General features: G+C 33.7%; 1 long non-coding RNA gene across 1 annotated transcript in view; it reads left to right on the forward strand.

The window, feature by feature from the left end:
• The first annotated feature begins 238 nt into the window (after positions 1-238).
• The window catches only part of LOC309629834, an 87,002-nt gene continuing 71,621 nt past the window's right edge, over positions 239-15,619 (forward strand). The window contains exons 1-2 of the long non-coding RNA XR_014245255.1: positions 239-2,522; positions 2,577-13,724. This is a non-coding gene — a long non-coding RNA (uncharacterized lncRNA). The remainder of the gene's footprint in view (positions 2,523-2,576; positions 13,725-15,619) is intronic.

A 15,619-nucleotide genomic window follows, 5' to 3' on the forward strand; every position in this document is an offset into this window, starting at 1 on the left:
TATATACACTACTAAATGTAAAATAGCTAGTGGGAAGCAGCCGCATAGCACAGGGAGATCAGCTCGGTGCTTTGTGTCCACCTAGAGGGGTGGGATAGGGAGGGTGGGAGGGAGGGAGACGCAAGAGGGAAGAGATATGGGAACATATGTATATGTATAACTGATTCACTTTGTTATAAAGCAGAAACTAACACACCATTGTAAAGCAATTATACTCCAATAAAGATGTTTTAAAAAAAAAAAGACGCACACCTACTGGAGAATGGACTTGAGGATACGGGGAGGGGGAAGTGTAAGCTGGGATAATGTGAGAGAGTGGCATGGACATATATACACTACCAAATGTAAAATAGATAGCTAGTGAAGAGCAGCCGCATAGCACAGGGAGATCAGCTCGGTGCTTTGTGTTCACCTAGAGGGGTGGGATAGGGTGGGAGGGAGGGAGGGAGATGCAAGAGGGAGGAGATATGGGAATATATGTATACATATAGCTGATTCACTTTGTTATACAGCAGAAACTAACACACCATTGTACAGCAGTTATACTCCAATAAAGATGAAGAGAAGAAAAAAAAAAAAAAAAAAAGAGGATTATCTCACCAAACTCGACTCTAAGCCACCTGAGGAGAGAAAGAGGAGAACATTCGAGCTCTGCCTGGTGGCTGTGGCAGAGTTGATGGTGGTGCCAGTTATAGATTTGTTGCATAATTGTTTGTACGCGTGTTTGGAGACAGGTGGCTTAGAATCACATAGCTACACTGGCTGTGGGGAAATTAGATGCCTAGTCTATCCTCAGTGAACAAACAGGAGTAGAAATGCATTTCTGTGAAAAAAAATAGAAGTTTTGAAGTTAAATAAGTCTGGTGGTGAGTTTCAGAGAAAATACAGAGAGGTCAATTTATTAAATCTGAGTATAAAATTTAAGGCCAGTGGAACAAAAGATTGGTGTGAGGGAAGGATGTGAAAAGCTATCTTATTAGATTGGTACTTTTACTTTCTCTTCTGCTCTGTTACTGTGCTCCTCAAATTAACAATCATTTACTGACTAATCAAGTTACAGAGACCATTATTTGAATGGCATTCATTTTTTCAACAACTGTAGAAATGGATTTTTCTCTCAATGCCTGATTGTGAATGCTTGTGCTAGTAAACTATCACTGAAGAGATTACACAAAATAAAATAATTAAAATTCTTCCCAGTTTACCCCAAACCTAAGGTCACAGTTGTGGAACAATCATTTAAAATGCTGGCATACTCTTTGTCTTTTGCTTTTTAGCTCATTTTTCATTGATTTTGTGCTAAGGAGACTTTGTTTTGCAGTGTTTATTTACCTTTGGCCATGATATTTAACCTCACACAATGCAGATCTTTCATAGCTGCAATTTGAACTTACACAGTGTAGCTCTTCCATCTCCTTTGACTAATTTATGTTCCAGAATACAACACCTATCTCACTTTCCATCCTACACAAATATCTTCTTTTCTTTATTTAAATCATATTCTGCTTTATTATTATCTAAATCACAGCATCAGGTAGCATAAGGTAGATACTGTAGAAAAAATAGCATTTATGAAACTGGTTGCATTAGCATTGATGCAAGCAACTTCAAAGGATATATATTAGGCTTCAACTGCATGCCTGGTATTATATGGAATCAGTGGCTCTCAAGCTTTAGCGTGTATCAGAATCACCTAGAAGGCTTGTTAATACACAGATTGCTGGACGCTCCTCCTAGGGTTTCTGAACAGTAGGTGTGAGATGGGCCCAATAATTTGCCAAATATATATATATGAGTATATATATATATATGTATATATGTGTGTGTATATATATATGTATATATATATGTGTGTGTGTGTATATATATATATATATATATATATATATATATATATATATATGTAATGGTTTGCTACTGCAGATCTATTCACAACTCCATGTTCAATAAGATCCTTTTAGTAGATTGAAATTGGCCATGTTAGAAGTATTTACACCACAGAAATCCACAAACCCTGCAAATCAGGGATTCTCTCCTACCCCTCCCTCCATCTCCCATCGTCCAGTTTTTAAACAGTTTGCCAGCAGACCACTGGGGACATTGGTATTTTTTAAAGCCCCTCTGTGATTCACATGTTTGGTTAGTGTTGAAAACCAATGATCTATGGGGGAAGTTCCAGTAAGAAAGACAAACATATACATATATGTATAATGATTACCATATATATTATTATTTATAATGAGGGAACAAGAGTATGGGTGATTGATTCTCTATGCGAGAAATAACTAATGGAGGGAGTTTGGTTTTGAGCTTGGATTTGAATGCCTTGTAGAACTTAGAAAGGCAGCAAATGGCATTTGGAGAGAAAGAGGACATTTCTGTTGAGAACAATCACAAACAAGGGGATGCGTTTGGGGAACTCATTAATTTCAAATTAATTCCATCAAAACCAATATACATTATTGAAATTATAGTACTTGCTTAATATCCATCCCACTAAAATATAGCCTCCATAAGGGCAAGTATTTGCCTGCCACGGTATTTCCAGGCTAAAATATAGCCTCCATAAGGGCAAGTATTTTGCCTGCCACGGTATTTCCAGGCTCTAATACAATATCTGATACTTAGTAGGTGTATAATAAATATTTGTGTATGAATGAATGTACATCCCAAATGGTCTAAGAGTGGAATAAAAGAGAGGCATTATTCTCAGGGACTGGATCTGAAATATGGAATATTGTACTTAATTTTTCTCAGCTGGAAAAGGATATCTACCATTACATACGGAAAAAGAATTGGCAGTTACAGGTGCCTAAGAAGGAACAAAGATTTGTGGAAAAAAGAAAGAACAATGAATTGTGGGGGTAAAAAAAGTCAAGATTTAAGTTTAAGACATCATAAAATCTGGTACTTTTTATGAAAAAAATTTTTTGAAGACCTTTGAAATGATATACTTCATTTTAAAAAAAAATTTAAATACTTTTTTTTAACATCTTTATTGGAGTATAATTGCTTTACAATGGTGTGTTAGTTTCTGCTTTATAACAAAGTGAATCACCTATACATATAGAGATATCCCCATATCTCCTCCCTCTTGTGTCTCCCTCCCACCCTCCCTATCCCACCCTTCTAGGTGGTCACAAAGCACCGAGCTGATCTCCCCGTGCTATGTGGCTGCTTCCCACTAGCTATCTATTTTACATTTGGTAGTGTATATATGTCCATGCCACTTTCTCATTTTGTCCCAGCTTACCCTTCCCCCTTCCCGTATCCTCAAGTCCATTCTCTACGTCTGCGTCTTTTTTCCTCTCCTGCCCCTAGGTTCTTCAGAACCATATATATATATATATATATATATATATTTTTTTTTTTTAGATTCCATATATATGTGTTAGCATATTTGTTTTTCTCTTTCTGACTTACTTCACTCTGTATAACAGACTCTAGATCCATCCACCTCACTACAAATAACTCAATTTCGTTTCTTTTTATGGCTGAGCAATATTCCATTGTATATATGTGCCACATCTTCTTTATCCATTCATCTGTTGATGGACACTTAGGTTGCTTCCATGTCCTGGCTATTGTAAATAGAGCTGCAGTGAACACTGTGGTACATGACTGTTTCTGAATTATGGTTTTCTCAGGGTATATGCCCAGTAGTGGGATTGCTGGGTCATATGGTAGTTCTATTTTTAGTTTTTTAAGGAACCTCCATACTGTTCTTCATAGTGGCTGTATCAATTTACATTCCCAACAGTGCAAGAGGGTACCCTTTTCTCCACACCCTCTCCAGCATTTACTGTTTGTAGATTTTCTTGATGATGGCCATTCTGACTGGTGTGAGGTGATACCTCTTAAATACTTATTGGGCCCTACCATTAGAGGTAGATATCACTAACCCAAGTTGAGAAAATGATAAATGTTATTTGATTTATAAAAATAATTAAGAAGTCAGTTCTCAATTTACCAAGAAGTGTCTTGAGCATGTAATCTACTTAAATCAAGTACAGTCACAGTCTCTTAAGGGAATAAAATGATTGCTTATTGTTTGTTTGTGTGCTCAAATCTCTCATAGGCTGATATTCAGAAAGACTGCAAAATCCAAAGGTAAAACTCAGATAAATAGTAATATACAGGAAAAATACTTAAAACTACTTTATTTAAGATTACATCTCTCCTAAAATGAAGAAACTGGACTTAAGCCAAAAGCACTAGCTATAATCAGGAAACTATAAAGATGTAGAGTTCTACTGATTATTTCAAATTTAGTTAGAGAAAGATATTTGAAAAATCCCAAAATATGTGGGTATTCAGCAACACACATCTAAATAACTCATGAGTCAAAGAGGAAATATGAAGAGAAATTTAAGAATATTTTGAACTAAATGAAAAGAAAAATACAACTTATCAAAAATTGTGCAATGCAGTGAAAGCAGTGCTTAGAAGAAAATTTATAGCATTGAGAAAAAAAGAATGATCTAAAATAAATCATCTAAACTTCCACTTTAAAAAGACAGGGGGAAAAAAAAGAGCAAATAAATCCAAACTATCAGAGGAAAAGAAATAAGAATCAGAGCAGAAATCAACAAAACTGAAAATAGGTAATCAATGGAGAAAATCAATAAAACAAAAAACTAGTTATTTGAAAAGATCAATAAAACTGAGAAGTTTCCATCCAGACTAACTAAAAAAAAAAAAAAAAAAACAGAGAGAGAAAGGACACAAATATGACTAATATAAGAAACGAAAGAGGGGGATCATTACAAATCCCATGGACATCAAGAGGATAGTATAGATATACTATGAACAACTCTCTGCCCACAAATTTGGTAACCTAGATAAAATGGACCAATTCCTTGAAAGACACCATCTGCCAAAACTCACACAAGAACAAAGACAATATAAAAAGATCTGCACGTACAAAAGAAATTGAATTAATAATTAACTTTTCCAAAACAGAAGCACCAGGCCCAGAAGGTTCACTGGTGAATTACAGCAAATATTTAAAGAAGAAATTATACCAATTCTCTATAATCTCTTCCAGAAGATAGAAGTAGAGGGAATACTTCCTAACTTATTCTCTGAGGCCAGCATTACCCTAATACAAGGACCAGACAAATTTTACATTTACTACAGACCAATATTTCTCATAAACATAGATGCAAAAATCCTCAACAAAATATTAGCAATTTGAATACAATAATGTATAAAAATAATTAATACAATGACCATGTTTATCCCAAGTATGCAAGGCTGGTTTAACTTTCAAAATCAATTAATGTAATCCATCCCATCAACAGGCTAAAGAAGAAAAATCACATGCTCAAAGCAATAGATATGAAAAAGCACCTAAAATTCACTTATTTATGTCAAAAATTCTCTGTAAACTGGGAATAGAAGGAAACTTCCTCAACTTGACAAAAAATGTCTACAAAAATCCTACACCTAACATCATACTTAATGGTGAGAAACTCATAGCTTTCCCACTTCAATCAGGAGGAGGCAAGGATTTCTCCTCTCACTACTGATTTTCAACATTATATGGGAAGTTCTAGCTAATACAATAACACAAGAAAAGGAAATAAGAGGTATACACATTGGGAAGGAAGAAATAAAACAGTCTTTGTTCACAGATGACATATTGTTTAGGTAGAAAATCTGAAAAAATCACCAAAAAACCCTCTTAGAACTAATAAGTGATTATACTAAAGTTGTAGAATACAAGTTAATATACAAAAGTCAATCACTATGCTATATTTTTAAAGAAATAAACTAAATCTAAAATAAATGCTTTCAGAAAATAGAAAAAAATAAAACCACTTATTTTCATTTTATGCCAAAATTTAGTAATAATTTTATGAAAATGGAAAATTATAGGCCAATCTCACTTATGAGAATAAATGCAAAATTCTAAAGATAATAATAATGAACTGAATTTAAGAATGTACCTTTAACAATATTTATGTCATAGCTAAGCTGGCTTTACCTTGGAATTGTAATGATGATTTAACATTAGAAAATCAATTAATATGATTGGTCGTATTAAGTTATTATGGGAGAATAACCTCATAATCAGCTCAAGATATTAAACTTAAGTGTTGAAAATCAGTGTCCATTTATGACTTTTTTCAATGTTTCTAGCAAAAAAAATTGAGGAGAATTTCTTTAAATAAAACATGGACATCTACTAAAACTCTATACATGCCATACTTTTTGGTGAAATTTTAGAAGAATTTATTTTAAAATCATAAATATTCAAAGATATTCCCTATCACTTCTTTCTCTCAACATTGTACTAGAAACTTGACAAATGATAGAGGTAGTATTTAAAATTAATCTGGGGTTCAATAAAAGATACTAAGGTAACTGGTAATCTACAGGGAAAAAAAATAAAACAGGATTACTATTACCACAGACTCATAAGCTAAGTTCAGGAAGATGAGTAAACATAAAAAAATAAAGGAAATAAGTATATACATAATAAAATATTTCTTCAGAGTCATGTATAGAACACCATAGAACATCTTAATGAGCTTGCAGTAGAAATGGATTTGTTAAACAAATCATAGACAGCATAAGTCATAAAGAAAGATTGATACATTTGACTGCCTTGCCACTAAATATTTCTATGTATGTAAATATACATACAGGTAAAAGATGTCATGACAAGACAAGCTACATACTACTAGTGAGAAAAATATAAATAAAAACCACAATAAGATAACTTTTAATACCCATCCAATCGGCAAGAATTTAAATTGTACAATTCCTAAAATTTTTGAGGAAAAGGAGAATTGCAACCCTCATACACTACTAATAGTATTATATACATTATTAAAATCACTTTGGAAATGATGGAGACATTATCCAGTAAAGCAGAAGTTACTTATAGTCTATGACCTACAAATTTCACTTCTAGATGAATTGCATGGAAAAAAACTCTTGTAGAGAAATGAGGGAAGACCTTTTAATGATGTTCATAGTAGCAAGTACATTTTTGAACAATTGGAAATGATTTAAAGCTCCATCAACAGAACTATATTATAGTCAAATGACAGGATACTATACATAAAATAATTAAAATGAACTAAAGTTACGTATATATCAACATAAAAAATCTCATTGATATTTTAAGCAAATAAACAGAAAATACATATAAATATACTTATCAAATTTTAAATATTGCAAAGCCATATTATTAGTGACACATACATATAAAAGTTAAAATAGAAAGGTCATCATAGTAAACACAAACACTAAATTCATTTGGGGAGAGACGAATAGAATTGAGGAGATATAATTATAAACACTTTTTAATGCAGAAATAAAAATTCTAATACTGTCTTCATTTTGCCTACCTCCAGGGATGTGTACAAACTGTTATTAAAAAATATATATCTAAAAATCCCTCTGCACCCACCTTCATGTTACACATGGCCTTGCTAGTACTATAGGAATACTTCAAGTCCCTAGGCAAATTAAATAAGGTCACAAATTCATTGATCTTCTTGTTATAGAGAATTAGTATGTCTTCTTCCTCTTTAATCTGGATTGTGTGTCAGCATTGTCCCATAGGTTATGTTGGAAGTGTTGTTATTCTAGTTTTAGAGCTTCATTCTTAAGAAACTGGAAGCTCCCACTTCCTGTCTCTGGGAGCCCTGAGCAGCCTTATAAGAAATCAGACTATGCTGAGACTGCTATGCCAGAGAGAACACAGGTAGGCACTCTGCTGGACAGTTCCAGTTGGGCCAGGCCTTCCCACTGTCTCTGCCAAGAAACTAGACTTGTCAGTGAAGCCATCTGGGACCCTACAGACCAGCCATTCATCAGCTAAATACACCGAGTGACCTCATTAACCTCCATGGAGAGGAGAAGAATCACTCACTTAATACCTACTGGGTACTCACTCCAAAAATTATGCTAAAATAAAATGGCTGTTTTAAGCAATAAAATTTGGAAGTAGATAGATAAATGGAATTGATATCAATAGATATCAATAGATAAATGGAAAAATCCTTTTAAAATGCTTGTAAACTCTAAGTATTAACTCACCATGGTTAAGGCATAGAAAAATAGTTTTTACAGTGTCCTCTAGATGATCCTTTCATGCCAGAAACCACAAAAAAAAAACAAAACAAAAAAAAACAAGGTACTATTTTGAATTCTTTTAACAGGAATTACTCGTTAGAAAACATTATTTTCCCTTCCATTATATTTTGCCTCTATTCTATTCACACGTCATTGACAACCATGCTAATTTCTCCTGCATCTGCCATATGGGTCCCATGAAGCCTTTCAGTTATTTGTATTTCTCTGCTTAACCTCATACATTTCTATTATTCACCATAGGCTGAACTAAATTCATGAATCTTTAAAGCATTTTGAAAACAAAAGGAACAGTTCTGAGGTTGATATGCCATCCTGAGGGATAGCAGATGCAAAGCCCCTAAATAGAAACAGGTTCAGGGAGAAGAAGAAACGAAATGCAAAAAGCCCATGGGTTTGTGGTATTTAAAAGGAGACAGATATACAGGACAAAGTGGCATACTGAGCATGTTAAGATGCTTGCATTTTATTGCAATATTAAAAGCAACGGAGAATCTTTGGAGGGTTTAAAGCAGGAGCATGATATTGATTTTTGTTTCATAACAATCCCTCTGGCCTCTATGAGAGGGCGCATTTGAGGAGTGCTTTTCCACTTACCGCTGGCAGTCCCAGATCCTAGAGCTGAATCTAGTTCTCGTTTTGCCCAGCCGCATCTTGGTCGGACTCTCTGATTAGCTCACCTTGCCTGGAAGGCTCTAATCATCTTCCTTATCCTCGCAGAACTATGTGCTCACACTGCTATTTTAGCATATTATGCTTGATTATAAATAAGGTTGGAACAGCTACACTCTGATGTTCATTTGATCCCACTCTGAAACACCATTTTAATATTCACCTTGAGTTATGTTCTAATTCTCCCTGTTGGGCATGAATGATTTCCTAAGTCCTCAAATCTAGCTGTCTACAAGCTGATCTTATAACTTTTCTCCAAATAAACTGCATTTGGTTCCTAAAACTATTATTAGTCCTTGGCAAGGACGAACATATCTTACAAAATTTTTCATTGTTATCCCGAACTTCCAGCAATTGATGGGGATCAACTAAGTGCCATGTCTCCCGACCTTCATATTAGAGCCAAAGCTTACAGGAGGTCTTTTTATTTAAGGTATTAATGAAATTTTTAGCTCTAAGGAAAAAAGCAAAAATTAAAGATTCTATAATTTTTGGAGATTAGGCAATTAAGAATCAACTTTAATTGATTTAAAAAATTAAAATTTGAAAACTAAAATCTAAAGTTGAAAATTCATAATGAGTAAGGTGTGTTTTGAAGTCTAAAAAAATATTTTGTAATAACAAATGGAACAAAGTAAACTTAAAAGCTTTTGCACAGCAAAGGAAACCACTAACAAAATGAAAAGACAACCTATGGAATGGGAGAAAATATTTACAAATGATATGACTGACAATGGATTAATATCCAAAGCATATCAACAACTCATACAACTCAATATCAAAAAAACCCAAACAACCCAATCAAAAATTGGACAGAAGACCTGAATAGACATTTTTCCAAAGAAGACATACAGATTACTAACAGACACATGAAGAGATTCTCAACATCACTAATTCTTGGAGAAATACAAATCCAAACAATATATCACCTTACACCTGTCAGAATGGCTATCATCAAAAAGTCTACAAATAAATGTTGGCAAGGATGTGGAAAAAAGGGAATCCTTGTACACTATTGGTGGGAATGTAAATTGGTGCCACCACTATGGAAAACAGTATAGAGGTTCCTCAAAAAACTAAAAATAGAACCACTATATGATCCAGGAATTCCACTCCTGGGTATATATCTGGAAAAAAATGAAAACACTAATTATAAAAGATACACTCACCTCAATGTTCACAGCAGCACTATTTACAATTGCCAAGATATGGAAGCAACCCAAGTGCCCATCAACAGACAAATGGATAAAGAAGACGTGGTATGTATATACAATGGAATACTATCAGCCATAGACGTGAAACTCTGCCATTTGCAGCAACGTGGATGGACCTAGAGAATATTATGCTGAGTGAAATAAGTCAGACATGTGAAGACAAATACTGTATGATATCACTTATATGTAGAATCTAAAAAATAATACAAACAAATGTATATGCAAAACAGAAACAGACTCACAGATATAGAAAACAAATTAGTGGTTATCAGAAGGGAGAGGGGCAAGTTAGGGGTATGGGGTTAAGAGATACAAACTATTATGTATAAAGTATCCATAGATAAGCAACAAGGATGTATTGTATAGCACAGGGAATTACAGCCATTATTTTGTAATAACATTTAATGGAGTATAATCTGTAAAAATAATGAATCACTATGCTGTGTACCTAAAACTAATAGAATATTGTAAATCAACTATACTTCAATTACAAAAAAATATTTTGTGTGTGTATATGCATCCATTCAGCAATAAACACATAAATTTTAAAATTTTCTTTTTATGTAATGGAGTAACTTGCTGAAATACACAAACACATACACGGCAATAGGAGGTTATCTGGAAATTGTTTTGAATCAATGAAGATGTGCTTCCATTGACAGAATGACTGAAGTTTGTGTGGTTATCTGGGAATTGCATAGGTAGATAGGATAAATCATCCTGCAGCCACCTAAAGTAAAGAAAGCACTGAGAAATATTACTAGTCCCACATCTATAGAAAATGATATAATGTTGCCTTATTTTATGAGATTATTAATGGAAATTCGCCTCTAAAAGCTGGGAACAGCCCTCAGTTGATGGCTGCAAGATGAGGACCTCAGTTCTACAAATACAGGAACTGAATTCTGCTGACAGTCTGAAGGTGTGGGAAACTGATTCTTCCTTAGAGACTCTAGAAAAGAAAGCAATTCTTTAGTCTGATGAGACCCATTCCAGACCCCTGACCTAGGCACTATAAAGTAAGTACACTGGCAAAATGACATTGCAGCATATGACATCATTTTATGAGTTATTTTCTACCTAGTAAATAATTATTTGATAGTGTATATATTATAAAGCAATTATACTCCAATAAAAATGTAAAAAAAAAAAGCAACGCAGCCAAAATAAATAAATAAATAAATAAATTTAAAAAATAAAAAATAATTATTTGAGAAAGAAAAACTGTTACTGAGAAACTTTCTTATTTTAGTACTTTATTCATCTCACAGTCTGTATCTATAATGTGTTGTACTATGTTCCAGGTGAGAAACTAAATCTTTACCCTAAAGGAGCTTACTGTTCAGTGCAGATTCCAGTTATTAAGATAGAACATTTGTAGTTCTCCTAGGGGATAGCCAGTCATCCATTTTGTTCCAAATAGAGGCTACAGGAAGAAGTAAGCGATAAATCTGAATATCTTGGTTAAAATTTGATTGTTAATGACCAAGATAAGAAAAGTATATATTTAGCTAGGTAAGAAATGGAGATGCTGTTGGTTTTTGGAAAACAGAGTGCTATGATCAAATCTTACTTTGGAAGATTAATCAGGGAGTTAATATAAAAGATATACTGCCAAAATAAAAATAAATTATAAGCATAAATCCCAGGTGGTTACTGAAATAGTTTACAGCATTCTAGCAATAGAAATGGAAAAATGGATCTGATGATAAAATAGCACAGAAGTTAGACGAAACTTGGTAACAAATTTGATGGGAGAGTGAAGGGAATAGATAATTAAAGCATGATTTCCTGTTTACGAATATGAACGACTTAAATACTCATGACTTTCCAACAGAAATTTGGAAGTCACAAGAAGAAGCTGTTTAAAAAAAATGATGGGTTTTGCTTTGGGCCCAACACCAAATATCTGAATGAAAATGAAAAAAATTCACCTAAATATTTGGATGTTTTCTTTTTTCTAAAATGTGCATTTAGAGTGTTTTTATATATAGTTATTTTATATGACATTTGTTTTAACAATTATATTATACCATAGGTATTTGACAACATGACCTTGGCTAGTTTGAATTCATCCTCTATATACTTAGCCAAGTAATTTCTTTAGCATGACTGAGATACTAAATGAGATTGCCAAATGAATCTTCAGATACCTTAACATAAACATTAATGCCTAGTGTTTTTGACAGTGAATATGTTTAAGCTGTCTAGGAAAAACAGTATTCTGAGATATTTTTAGGAATCTGACAGCTATTGAGAAAGAGACTGCAGATATTGGTATGCAGCATAACATTCAGTTACCTCAGTGCGTACAAATGCACAACAGTCTGGTGGACTGAGTCGATCCAAATCTGCCCCAGACTGTACACTGCATACACTTCGGCTTGGCTGTTGAATTTGTGATTTGATAGTCCATACACAGAGCTCTACCATCTTGTGGTATTATCATAGTGGTCAAATCTCACATACCAATGAGCTTGGGCATTGCTTTATCTGGTCACATATAAATAATGTTCTCTAGCTTTTTAGGATTATTTTGTAACATTTTATAGTGTATTTGAAATACAGAATATCAGAAAACTGACATTTCAAGTTAAACTTATTCATTTTTCCTACTACTGTCATTTCTTTCTAATTCTAGAGTAAAAAAAATGAAATTGAAAGTACTAATATGAGAGAAATAAGAAGGCAATATTTTCTTTGGCTAATCTGTTTTCAGTTTTGAGAGAACTGTCTCATGACGAAAAGAAGCATAAAGAGAGGCAGCAGGTAATCTCTCAGACATTCTAAATTGCTTCTAAATTAGAATATTTTTATGATTGTTTTAATATATTATTTTATGTTTGTTTGACCCCTGGGTGGACATTTACTTGAGTGCAGTAAAGATAACATCATCATCAGCTAAAGTACCCTCCTCAACACGGGAAAGTTATCAAAGCCTTTCCATTTCTTAATCATTAAATTCTAGTTTAATTCTGCTGATGCTATTTATTTATGTGAATATCTGAAAAAAAAAAACAAAAAACAACATTGGAATTCTAATACTCACTATTCATGAAGTGACCAGTGTTGTAATGGACTGCAAAATATCCCTAGTATCTGTAAGTAATGACTCTGACTCAAGTACTATTTAATAATATTTAAATGATTAAATGATGTTAAACTTTTAAAATGTGAAGATGCAACTATATGAAGGTATTGGCTACATTTATAGGTTGGTGTTAACTGGGAATAAAGCAGATTGCTTTTATAATTCAATCATTCAAAAATGAATTTCTTAATTCATTCCTCAGTATATCTCAGAACTATATCAAACGTGAGAATGCACAAACCACAGCTAGAGAAACACTATGTAAAAATTAAAATTAAGTCTTATTCTATGGACGTATTTTCAATTGTAACTTATCATTGCAAAAGAGAAGTCTTGTCTTTATTATTTTTATTTATTTATTTATGGCTGCATTGGGTATTTGTTGCTGCACACGGGCTTTCTCTAGTTGTGGCAACAGGGGGCTACTCTTTATTGTGGTGCACGGGCTTCTCATTGCGATGGCTTCTCTTGTTGCGGAGCATGGGCTATAGGTGCGCTGGCTTCAGTAGCTGTGGCATGTGGGCTTAGTTGCTCCGTGGCATGTGGGATCTTCCCGGACCAGGGATCAAACCCGTGTCCCCTGCATTGGCAGGCGGATTCATAACCACTGCACCACCAGGGAAGTCCCGAGAATTCTTGTCTTTATAATTCATAAAATAATTCAGCATTATTGAGATATAAACACCATGGCTTGATTAATCTCCTACTAAGATAACGTTTCTGAACCCCAGCTTGAAAACATCGTTTCGTCATTGCCTGCAAATCTTGTGCCCATATTAAGCAAATGTGTAATATCAAGGTCATCATTCTGCAGAGGGGATGTAAGAGAAATCAGCATGGTGTGAAGCCCATTGGTATTCTAAGATCATTTTCATTTTCAGTACATTATAATTTTGGCCTTTTCTTTACTGTTGAAAAGGGCACTTTGCTAAGTTATAAGAAGGATTCAAATTAAAGGTGTGGTACAGGACATGAGCTGCCAATGTGAGCAATATTAGGTAACAGCGAAAGAGGTTAAATAGTTGATTTAATTTAGTACAGTCAATTTAGCAATAAGTATCAAAAGCCTTAAAGTTTGTATAACATTTGACCTAGTCATTCCACTTCTAAGAATTTCTCTTAAAAACTTAAACGTACAATTGAATAAAAGTTTAGCAAAAAAAGATTTTCACTGAAATGTTTCTCTTAGTGAATAATTTTTAAAAATTAGATATATAACTCTGGAGTACAGCTTAAATATGTATATTATATCCACAAAATAAAATAATAATTATATAAAATGAAAAAAATTATATCACATAGGAATGTTCAAAAATATTAAGTTGAAAATAGGTTGTTTACATTTAGATACAGATGGATTGATAGAGATAGATAAGTATATATAGAGAGAGATAGATGAATGATAGATGATATGAAGATAGATATATAGACAGATTAAAATATTGACAGTGAATATCTCTGGGCAGTGATAAAAATATAATTTCGGTTTCCTCTTCCTTGTTTTCTTTTATATCTGTGGCTTCAATTTTTTTTTTTTTTAACCAAGAGCCTATATTTTATTTTTCAATAAGGAAAAGGCAATTCTTAAAAAAGAAAAAAATTATAATTGAGTCAGCCTAGACAATATATCAGAAAACCAAACATGGTAAATGTTTAAATTAACTTTTCTGAAATATTTTCCACAGGACTCTATGTTAAAAATATCACTTTACTTGTACACAAAGACATGGACTTCGACGAGTGATTGGGGTTTGCATATGTAGAGAAACGGGAAATACATTCTAAGTGGATGGAATTCTTCTATCAAGTGACAGAGATGGAGAGGACACAGGTTTGTTTAGGAAATAGTGAGCAAAATAGTGGAGCATGATAGAAGTTCAATCAGATAAGTAGATTGTGGCCATTTAAGAAGGGTCTTAAATGCCCAACCAGAGATGTTAGGTTATATCAGACAGGACATGACCCCTGTTTACCTCAGCCACCTCAGTTTGTACCCCTTTCCTCACCGACTCCTTGTTCTCAGCTACATTTACCTCCTTTCTTCTCTCTGCCTAATCTCGGCCCTACCTCAAGGCTTTATGCACCTGCTAGTGTCTGTCTGGAATTCCCTTCTCCTTGATCAAAACACTGCTGTCTCCTTTTAGTCACTCAGAACACAGCTTGCAGTTCACCACCAGGAAGAAGCCTGCCCTGACCACCCATCCTGACTAGTCATACACTACCATACTGCTGTGTTTTAATCCACTAAGAAGCACTTACTATTAACTATTTTTATATTTTTATTGTCTCTCTCTTTTGAATGCAACCTCTTTGCAGGCACAAAATTCGTCTTCTTATTCACCACTATATTCCCAGGACCTAGGGAAATGTCTGTGAAATATCTGTTGGATAAAGGAATGAATAAACAAATACTGATCTGTTACTGACAGAGAGAATTGAGAATTAGTACAATAAGGAGGACAGGAGATATTTTTTTCCAAAAAAGAATTCAGAAAGGTGACGGTATCTAAATTATTCTGAGTTTAGCTTATAG

This window comes from Balaenoptera borealis (assembly GCF_965194805.1).
Source record: "Balaenoptera borealis genome assembly, chromosome: 5".
NCBI lineage: Eukaryota > Metazoa > Chordata > Mammalia > Artiodactyla > Balaenopteridae > Balaenoptera > Balaenoptera borealis.